Below are 11370 nucleotides of genomic sequence, written 5' to 3' on the forward strand. Positions count from 1 at the left end.
TTAAGGGTGTAGTTTAGTAGGTATGTAAAATGAGTACGTAAAAACCTTCAATTTTCATTACAAAACTACGAAAAAACTACTGTTCGGATAACTTTCATTTTTGGATATGTTGTTTAGACGGATGAAATCTTGGGTGCTACGAAGCCCTTTTTGAGAAATTTACTTTGATACATTAATTATGATGATTTTAAATATTGTAAAAATGAGCTATTTTCACTTGAAAATATAACGCTTGGAAACGAAAACTTCGAAAAAACGGCTTCGTAGCACCCATCATTGTAATCTTGAGAAGTTATGTTCCGAATTCTAAATAGATCGGTTCATTATTCGTTGCGTAGTTTTGTAACGAAATTATTCAATTTTATTAGCTGATATTAACAATGGCGGACCTAAAAATTGATTGTTTACAAATTTTAGTTGAAGCATTTCAAATGTAGGGTGCGTATCAATAGTTTTCGTTGATACCTGTACTTAAGAATGAGAAAATTCGTTCTTTTCATCATAAACCTCTCTGGCCACTTTCATTTATCATTCAAATCTTCAAAAGCAAAAACAATTTCGAAAAAGTTATCAATTATCATTTTGAAGTGGAAAAAATTGCTTTTGTTCTCGATATAATTAATAATTCTCATCAATGTGTAACAAAATACATCTCATAGGTACCCTCACAACAACTAATAAACCATGTACCCACTTACATTTTATTCTTTCAAAGTTTCAAGTTCGTAATGCGGGGTCCTAAGTTATCAACTTTCATTTATTCAGAGTAAGTGAGTAAATTTACGAATTTTGACCAAACTAAAATCTCAAAATGAAGTATTCCTACTTGAAATAGTATTATGGTTTTGAAAATTTACTATTTTTTGAACTTTCCCTGGTTTTAATTGATTTTGTTTGCATTTTGTCGAACTTTAAGGCTCATTTATAATGGTAATAGAAATTCACAAAAAAAAAATAAATGAAAAAGTTGAATCTATGGTTTTTAATAGGAGAATTTCTATTACAATTATGAATGGTTCTATTGAAAACCACAGATTCAACTTTTTCATTTATTTTTTTTGTGAATTTCTATTACCATTATAAATGAGCCTTTACTGAAATTTCATTTAATTTTTACAATTCTTAATGATTGGGTAGGTACCTACCTACTGATTTTAATGCTTTTTCGAGTGTTTTCATATAATTTTGTCAACAAATCTTCACACATTTTTGTCAAATTTTAATGAATATTCGACATTTTTTGGTGATTTTAATGTCTTTAGGTAATTTTTGGTGATGATTTACAGAATTTTTGCTGCATTTCATCGTTTACTTACAAGGGACCCCCCCCCCCAATGATAATCTCCAATTTTAGTGAAAGAGGACCTCAAAAAACACCCATCCCCCCAATTTTCAGCTGCTCAAGTTGATTTTTACATTTTTGGCGAGCGTTTGAAATTTTGTTTACACAGCTAAAGCTGTTTAATAACTCAGAAAACGGAAAAAAATTACAAAATCATATCCATTTCTCCCGCGTATCAACTTCCGGAGCTCAAGTTTTGACCACATGCAATCTTCTAGATTAGCCGGATCCGGCCTTCCAGTCAGAAAACAGTTTTTTTTTTACTGTTTTTTCTCTTATTTTTGGTGAATTCGAAAATTAACTGTTTCTCCCCACCACGTGAACTTGAGTAGCTGAAATTTTGGCCAAAGGATCCATGCTTGATACCTACATAATTGACTGATACTACCGCCGGCCAGATCCGGAATCATCATCAGAAATCAAATTTTCTGTCCATCTGGTGGTTTATAAATGCTATTGAAAAATTTGAAAATTCAGTAAAATCAGCTCTTGTAATGAATTCAGGAGCTCAAAACTGGTCAGAAAACCGGATTTTTTACTTGTTTTCTCGTATTTTCGGTGAATTTGAAAAACGACCGTTTCTCCCCCCCCCCCCAAATATAAAAATTTCAACTGCTCAAGTTCATGTGGTGGGGAGAAACGGTAATTTTTCAAATTCAACGAAAATATGAGAAAAAAAGTAAAAAATTCTGTTTTCTGAGCAGAAGGCCGGATCCGGCCAAGGGTGGTATGGGTCGATTTGGTATCTAGCACAGACTGTTTAGCCGAAATTTGAGCACTGGAAGTGCATAAGATGAGCTGGTTCAACTGGTTTTTCAATTTTTTCAATGACAGGCATAAAAAACCAGATGGACAAAAAATATTATTTCTGATTATAATTCCTGATTCGGCCGACACGACGGTAGTGTTGAATGTTTTTCCAATTTTCAATATTTCAATTTTGGATTCAGTTTTTGTGAAATACGCACCGTATCTCCATACAATTTTGAGTAAAAATGAACTGTTGTATATTTAGCCAAAAATGTTTTTGTACATTTAAAAAAAGTTTAGAGGCAGACAGGTTTTGATTTTTGGGATTTTTGATAAGATGTCATGTGACCTATCAAAATGAAATAAAATTTCACGAGAAATTTTAATACTCTGACAAAAAATTTTTTGAACATTTTTGAAAGACTCTATTTGAGCTCATAATCGAGTCATGAATGTCATGATTTCCGAAGTTTCTGAAAAAGGCCATGCAACGCGCAGAAATGGGTTAAAATATGGGAAAAAATTACAAACAAAACTTTTTTTGAGAATTTCAGAAGAATTTTGACCCAAAAACTTGATCATGTTTTTCAGAGTGCTCGAAAAATGTGACATATGATCTATCAAAATGGGTTTTACCTCCCCACTTTTTTGAAATTCCTCTGTTTATTTCACAATTTGCCAATCAGAAGTCCTGTTTTTGGCAAACTTACTTATAAGGTTCTGTTTTTTTGTTACCAAATTTGCCTAAGTCATGGTGTCATGTTTTTGGAAAAGTTGTCAAAAAGCATCAATTTTTGGTAAAATAATCAAAAAGTATCCATTTTCGTCGAAATTGTCAAAAAGTAAATATTCTTGGTAAAATTGTCAAAAAGGGATAATTTTTGCCAAAATTGTCAAACTTTCCTGTTCTTGTCAAAATTCACCAAAAAAATGCTGTTTTTGCCAAAATTGTCAGAGAGTGTTAATTTTTTGCGAATTTAGCTTTTCGATGAAGTATAATCAAAATGATCGTAATTTTTGCCATAATTGCTAAGGTACTTGTGCTTTTATGCTTTGTTGGCCAAGACATCCAAAAAGCAATCATTTTTTTTGCCAGCCTAAAAAGTCCTCTTTTTGTTTTAATGTTTTCCGAACAACTAACAAGTCCTGTTTTCTCAGAAAATTGCTCGAAAGCTTATTTATTTCCCCTCTCCCCAATTTCATTTCTATCAATTTTTATGACAAAGTTTTGATACTTTTGGAATTTACTTTAGAGGCACTGCGGGCCCCCATAAAAAAAATTTTCCATAAAAAATCATGTAAGAAAATTAAATTTTGAAAAATTGAAAAAAATATCCTCGTATTCAGTGTACTGAAAATTTTGAAAAATCATTCTGAAAATTAAACAAATCCGCCATTCGTTAAAAATACTTCGTGAACCCAGACATCAAATATTATAGCACATTAAAAATGCAGTAAATGAAAATTAAAATAAATAATTCTCCGGCTGAGCGCGTCAATTACAACTTTCCACGACAACGTAGTGGAGAAAAAGTGGTGACGCGCTTGGCCAGGGAAATTCTGTTATTCGTGACAATCGAAAGTCAGAATTATTTTGGAAAATTATTCGAAATTAAACGAAAAATTCGATTTGGCAACGCTTCCAACGTATTTAATAACAATGTGTGCAAGTGTGAGTGCAACAATTAATGCAGAAATGCGCACGCACAATTTTTAATAATTCGTTCAAAATAAATTCACAAAAATTATTCATTTTTCGTTCGCGAACAAATCGGTAATTTGTTTACTGATAAAATTAAAAAGTATAATTTTACACTCTCGATTTGGCAGCCAAATATTTTTCAATAAAAGTTACTCATTACCTATTTTCTCGGGAAATCGGAAGCTAAAGTACACCCTTAGGCCCATTATTACAACAGTCGATTAACGGTTGACGGTCTGTTTACCATTGGTTAGGAACTAACCCTTAAATGCCACACTTATATTTTTTTCAAGATTTTCTTGCACTGGACTGACGAGAGACTTGATATCATGGCTACCTGATACAATATGTGCGTAAATGTTCACCCTTTCATTTGGCATGTTTGACACATTGCCTACTTTCATATTTTAAGAGGCACAATTTTTTGAAAAAAAAATAAAATTTTTTCATATTTTTTGATAGTTTTTTGTAGCCAATCGACAGCGACTGGAATGAAACTACCGCCTGTTAAATATTTATGTATCCATGCTCTACTAATTTATGTACGAGGGACGGTCTATAAATAAGTTCATATTTACCGTAAGTCGTGTAAAAATGTATATTTCGATAAAAGTTTACATATTTTCGGAAACTAGACTCAATTTATGATTTTTTTACGTAATCACCACACACCTATACGCATTTGGTCGAGCGTAACACGAGTTTGAAAATGCCTTCCTCGTAAAGATGCCGTCCAACAATTATACTTGAATAAAAATCATGTTTTCAAGGTGACAAAAGAAAAATTCATCGGAAAATTGATTGAGAATCACTCAAGACATTACGTACTAACATTATTTTGATTCAAACAATATCCAAATAAAGTAGATTGTTCGGTGATAACCTGCTGAATGTCAGCACTGCCGAGAGTCACTCCGGACCAGAAATTTTGCGACCATCACATTAACAATTTACAGCGCCAAATAACGTCACAACTTGAAATAACATTAGTAAAATACGTTTTGAGTAATTCTTGATGAATTTTATTCATAATTTTTCCAACAGCAAAAAAATTTTTTTTGGCCAAATACCACTTTTGGACGGCACTTGTATGAGGAAGGCATTTTCAAACTCGTGTCACGCTCGACCAAATGCGTAGAGGTGTGTGGTGATTACGTAAAAAAATCATAAATTGAGTCTAGTTTCCGAAAATATGTAAACTTTTATCGAAATATACATTTTTACACGACTTATGGCAAATATGAACTTATTTATAGACCGTCCCTCGTACAACAACTTGCCTATTTTTCTCATTTAAGGGGCAAAAAATTCAAAAATAATTATTATTTCACTCGTTTTAAAAAATTTCTGCCCCTTAAAATAAAAAAGTATGCAATATGCTCAACAGCGGAATTGAAGCGCAAGACATACACACACATGTACCAATAGTCGTTCCCACCCGAGCACTCTTTCCTGCCAGCGTAACGCATCGAAAAAACTGGTGTGGTGAAATTCACCACCTTGTGGCATTTAAGGGCTAAACTTGTTATTACAATCACTGATTAGCGTTTAACCGTTGATTAAACCCTTGATTAATTGACGGGCCGATTTCGGTCCGTCAAAATAACTTGATCGACTGGTTAACATTTTGATTGGTTGTAGAAAACTGTTGTTTTTTTATTTCGCTGATAACTGATAACAAAATTACAAATTTGAGAAATCATTTTGCTGCCGAATATTTCCCATTCGCCATATCATCAAATAATAAACAAAACATCATCATTTTTACCCAAATTTTTGTACAAAATATTGGCTATTGATTTATGCTTTCACGTAAATTGTACAAAATTGTCACAATTCAGTCGGTTAATGAACGGACGGTGGATTGTCTGTTGTAATAACGAATTTCCGTTAACGGACCGTTACTAGTTAAACCCTCCGTTGGTTAATCAACTGTTTAATCCACTGTTGTAATAATGGCCCTTAATACCTAACGTTCTGTTCATTGAATTAAAAAAATTTAAATTTGATTAAGAGGGTGCTCTACCTTTTGTTTGTTTACTTTTTAGCATACCCGCGGGCAGAGATTAGACATTTTTCAAACGCATTTTTTTATTAGTTGGAGAGAATGAAAGTGAATAATTATGAGTGAAAACGTTATTACTGTAGTGAAACAACATAATAAAACTTTGAAACAAGCTAAATGATTAAAATATAATGAATTCAGACGATTCTCTATATTCGAGCATTCATTGTCAGTCATCACACCATAATTCTGAAACTACTGAACAGAATTTGATGAAATTTGAATATGTTGTGCAGAAATGAATTCCCGACAACTTGACGTTGCCCTTTTTTTGATTAATTTTGTTAAATCAAAGTTATAGCCATTTGAAATTTTCAAATGGCAATATCTCCAAAAATACAAAGAAATTTGAAAAAAGGGCAACGTCAACCTCTCTGGACCATTTTTATGCACAATATATCCAAATTTGATCAAATTCTGTTCAGTAGTTTCAGAATTATGGTGTGATGACTGACAATGAATGCTCGAATATAGAGAATCGTCTGAATTCATTATATTTTAATCATTTAGCTTGTTTCAAAGTTTTATTATGTTGTTTCACTACAGTAATAACGTTTTCACTCATAATTATTCACTTTCATTCTCTCCAACTAATGAAAAAATGCGTTTGAAAAATGTCTAATCTCTGCCCGCGGGTATGCTAAAACGTAAACAAACAAAAGGTAGAGCACCCTCTTAAAATGCTAGAGAAAATTGTGATTTTTTTCTACTATTTTTCGTTGTTTTGACTTTTGAGTTTTTTTTAAATTTTTATTCACGTATACCTACTGATTTTGTTAATTACTTTAATTTTTTACGGAAGTACTTCCTATTAATACCTAACGTTCTTTTCATTGAATTAAAAAAATGAAATGGATTAAATAGTCCAGTCATTTTAGCAAAATTTTTAGTCGAACCTCGAAAAAATTGGGGCAAGCTGAATTTCACATCATTTGTATTTTAATATTATTTGAGTAAGAATTATGTTTATAAAAGCCCAATTAACAATTAAAATATTTTTTTACGTTTCTAGGGAGATAATCCGCTACATTATCTCCCACTCGCTAATCGCTTGGTGGACAAACTAGCGATTTTCTCCCTTAAAGACCCCTACTTTTTTTTTCAAGATAACGCCAATAATTTGCAACGCTCATAACTGTATGTCGTTTGCGGAGATTGCGGAGGCAAAAATATTTCGGGAATAGCTGCCCAGATTAAAATCAAAATTATAATCTCAAACATATCTGTGGCATAAAGAATGCCAAAATCGAAATGATATCCAAGTTAGATGTAAATTTTGAACTTAATTTATCGAATTATACCAAATTCATCTACTTTCTATCAACTTACTAGGAGTATTGAAATATGGCGTCCTTTGTTTCAAGAGAGTGTTCGTGCAATGAGCTCGCTATGCGGGAAAATGGTCCATTGGGATCGAGTACCTTGTTGAACAAACAACTAAAAAATATTTATATTTATTATTGATTTTGATCACTATTTTAGCAAATAATCATTAAAAATTTTGTATTCACCATCACAGGAAACAAATAATATTTATAGTTTTCGCTTTCGCTTAGGTCAACGTCAACGTTTCAAACGGAGATGGTCTATACTAAAGTAATATAGAGTTTTAACAAGTAGGCCAACTACAGGGTGGCCAGAAATATCGGGTACCCCTAAGAAAGTTTTTCATTAAAAATATAGGTTGGCAACGTGAAATAGATGCATATGATTGGTGGAATGTTATCTCTCCAGTCCAACAACCAATCATGTGTTATCATTATTATCATTCACTGTGACCAACCGAAGTATTTAGTTGGAAAACTTTTTAGGGGTACCCGATATTTCTGGCCACCCTGTAGCGATGGGGAAATCACTATAACGATAACATTTCGTTTCGTCAACACCTGCAGCGCTAGTGAGTCATTTTACTCGTGGTTTTATCACTACGCCATAAGTGTACATACAATTTTACGAGTTATAAATGCAATTTTGACAATTATTCTCGGATTTGGACAAACTTTTAAATGGTCTCAAATTAAAGACGACGAAATTCCGTGTCCATTGATGTTAAATTTATAACATTTCGCGCAAAAATAACGGTTCAATGAATACTTCTATTTAGTTCTATTACCACTGTTTTCATACTATGTACGTCATCTTTAAACCAAAAATACTCGAAATTTTCATCGAACACATATGTATTTTAATATATCAAAATGTTCACAACTTTATCATCTTTAAAATGGTTGTTTACCGAAAGCTGTATCTTTCACCGTTCAAAAGTTTTCGAAGTTTGAATTGCGAAAACTAGCTGCAAGAGGTAACTATTTATTGAACTTCAAACTAAAATTACTAAAAATTTTCATCGAACACAAAGGTATTTTAATACAGCAAAATGTTCAGAACTTTATCATTTTTGAAATGGTTGTTTACCGAAAGTTGTATCTTTCACCGTTCAAAAGTTTTCTAAGTTTGAAGTTGCGAAAACAAGCTGCAAGAGGTAAGTATTTATTAAACTTTGAACTAAAATTACTGAAAATTTTGATCGAACACCTAGGTATTTTAATATTGCAAAATGTTCGTAATTTTATCCTCTTTAAAATGTTTGTTTACCGAAAGCTCTACATTTTATCGTTCAAAAGTTTTCGAAGATCAAAGTTGCGGGAAGTAGTCTCTGATCAACACTAAATGACATGATAATAACAGTGATTATGATTACACAATTTGACCACTTTCCGCAACTTTGATCTTCGAAAACTTTTGAACGATAAAAGGTAGAGCTTTCGGTAAACAAACACTTTAAAGATGATAAAATTACCAACATTTTGCAATATTAAAATACCTAGGTGTTCGATCAAAATTTTCAGTAATTTTAGTTCAAAGTTCAATAAATACTTACCTCTTGCAGTTGCAGCTTGTTCTCGCAACTTTGATCTTCGAGAAGTTTTGAACGGTGAAAGATACAGCTTTCGTTAAACAACCAATTTAAAGATGATAAAGTTCTGAACATTTTGCTATATTAAAATACATACGTGTTCGATGAAAATTTCAAGTATTTTTGGTTTAAAGATGACGTACGTAGGATGAAAACATCGGTAAACAGAAGTATTCACTAAATCGTTATTTTTGCGCGAAATGTTATAAATTTAACATCAGTGGATACGGAATTTCATCGTCTTTAATTTGAAACTATATAAAAGTTCGCCCGAATCCGCGAATAATTGTCAAAATTGCATTAATAACACATAAAATTGTATGTACACTTATGGCATACTGATAAAACCATGAGTAAAATGGCTCACTAGCGCTGCAGGTGTTGCCGAAACGAAATGTTATCGTTATAGACAGTTTTCATTTAAACGCCGTAAGTGATGGGCTACTTGTGTCAACTCTATATTACTTTAGTCTATACTCACCACGTTCATGGAACACAAGTGAACGACTGACTGAATCATAATTCATATGTTCGATTCAGGGCTGTTGATACGAAACGAAACAAAACCGTCAAAACGAAAGACACGGAACGAAACCAACACGATACGGCAATTTTTTCCTCTGATGCCGAAAGCATATATTAACAAACCCCACCCCGTTAGACTGCACATTTCTTGAAACCATGTTCAAATTCGTTCTTTTTTCAAGAACATTCTTATCAACCACTTTGACTTTTCATTCAACAACTTCGGAGCAAAAGTGCAAAAGAAAAGTTGAAAAACTCTTCTCATCTTAGACCCCGACCCGTACCCAAACAAATCAGCCATCCTTATCACAAATTTTGGACTTGGTAAAAATTTACGTTGTTGATTGTTGATCATTAATCCAATCGTAAGCATTCTAAGCAATACCATGAGTTCCGAGTAATTTTATTAAATTCAATCGCTAAATCATTCGAAAAGAATGAAAAATCCTATAATGAGTACGAGTAGTAGGTAAATGAAACTTGGGAAATGACAGTTTTATGTTATGCGCGATCATGTGGTGTTGAATTCGCTTAAAACTCTAGTCGAATCGTCATTATGCGAAAATTTCACGATTTCCCAGCAATTTTTTAAAAAAATTTGACTATTATGGTCAATTGGTCATGTAGTATGTGCCAATGCGAAGACTCGCCGTTGAATCTTCGATCTTCGAAATAACACAACGCAATGTACATACAACTGGAAGAGAAAACTGTATTTTGAAGGGAAAAATTCTTTCTAGTGTTTATACTTTATTCATTGTAGGTATTGCAATTTCAAAGTTCATTGTTATAGTTGTAGATATTAGATACGAGTATCACTTGCTGCTGAGCAAACTGAGTGTTTTTCAAAACTTCCAAAGATGGAATTGGCTGAGTAACCAAATAAATTTATTTATTTGCGCTTCGTCGCTTTATTACTCACCTTACATGTAGGATTTTTCTTCGTTTTTTCTTCCTTTTCGTATGATTTAGCGATTGAATTTGATAAAATTACTCGGAACTCATCTTATTCATGGCTTGCGATTAGATCAACGATCAACGAAGTAAATTTTAGTCCAACATTGTGATAAGGATAGCTGATTGTTTGGGTACGGGTCGGAGTCTATGGTCGAGCTTATTATTATGTCAATGAGGAAAACGATGAAGTAAATAAATTGATCCAATGATCATTCAATCGTGGGTTTTAGGAATTAGAATTTCGTTGTTTTCATCACTGCTTTCTTGAAGCGTTTCATAAGTAAACAGCCATATGGTAAAGGCAGAAAAATGTCGTACCTTTCTCAAATGAATAGTGAACAGTTTGTTGTAATTTGTATTACGTACCTATATATTTGTAGCTATATCTTAGTCTTACTATATGTATATGGCATTCTTACTGAAATAATACCGAAGTGCTTCAAAGTACGTATGTAAGTATGTTCCTCTCAATGTAAACATTTTTAAATTTAAATTCACCATGTATCGCAATCCTTCAAAAATGAATTGAGAAAGCAAGAATCATGACAGTAACAGAAGACGGAATTGAAAATGTTTGCAAGTTTGCATTGAAGGAACATAGTTGTTTTGAACGTCGAATTATTTAGTATTGTATGTAGGTACTTCAGTATTCCGTAAGAATGCCTTATAGTGAGATGTACAGAGTAGCTACAAATATATAATAATTATGTACAACAAAATACTCCATTTCATACTGCTCACTATTATATTTCAGAAATGTCTACATATGTATATTAATTTATTCTTCATTTCAATAATAATTTATTAGAGGAGAAATAATAGAAAATAGAAATAATTATTTTCATTTTACAAGTCCAGGAGGGCGTTCAGATGCACTCTGTGTAAAAAACACAACACAGAGCTCTGTGTTACGTCACGAGTTGAATTTTTACAGAGTGTTTTGCTTGATTACTGAATGAAAATTGAGAATTGTGTTGTGTTTGCAAATGCGCGTAATTATTTGAATCTTTAATGTCATTTAATTCGTTTGATTTACATGAAATTATTGAAATTACGATTTTAAATCAATATTAATTGATCGACAATGAATTGGATGATAAGTTTGTCTATAT

The 11370-nt window shown here is 32.3% G+C and overlaps 1 protein-coding gene across 4 annotated transcripts in view; it reads right to left on the bottom strand.

Annotated features, from left to right (window-relative positions):
* The window catches only part of LOC135844072 (tyrosine-protein phosphatase non-receptor type 1-like), a 76325-nt gene extending 68876 nt beyond the window's left edge, over positions 1 to 7449 (bottom strand). For all 4 annotated transcript variants that reach the window (XR_010558443.1, XM_065362180.1, XM_065362174.1 and 1 more), the window contains exons 1-2: positions 7371 to 7449; positions 7189 to 7296 (exon numbers count right to left, since the gene is read on the bottom strand). The gene's annotated coding sequence lies outside the window, so the exon portion shown is untranslated. The remainder of the gene's footprint in view (positions 1 to 7188; positions 7297 to 7370) is intronic.
* Between the last annotated feature and the right edge of the window lie 3921 nt (positions 7450 to 11370).

This window comes from Planococcus citri, chromosome 1 (genome assembly GCF_950023065.1).
Source record: "Planococcus citri chromosome 1, ihPlaCitr1.1, whole genome shotgun sequence".
NCBI classification, from domain to species: Eukaryota; Metazoa; Arthropoda; class Insecta; order Hemiptera; family Pseudococcidae; genus Planococcus; species Planococcus citri.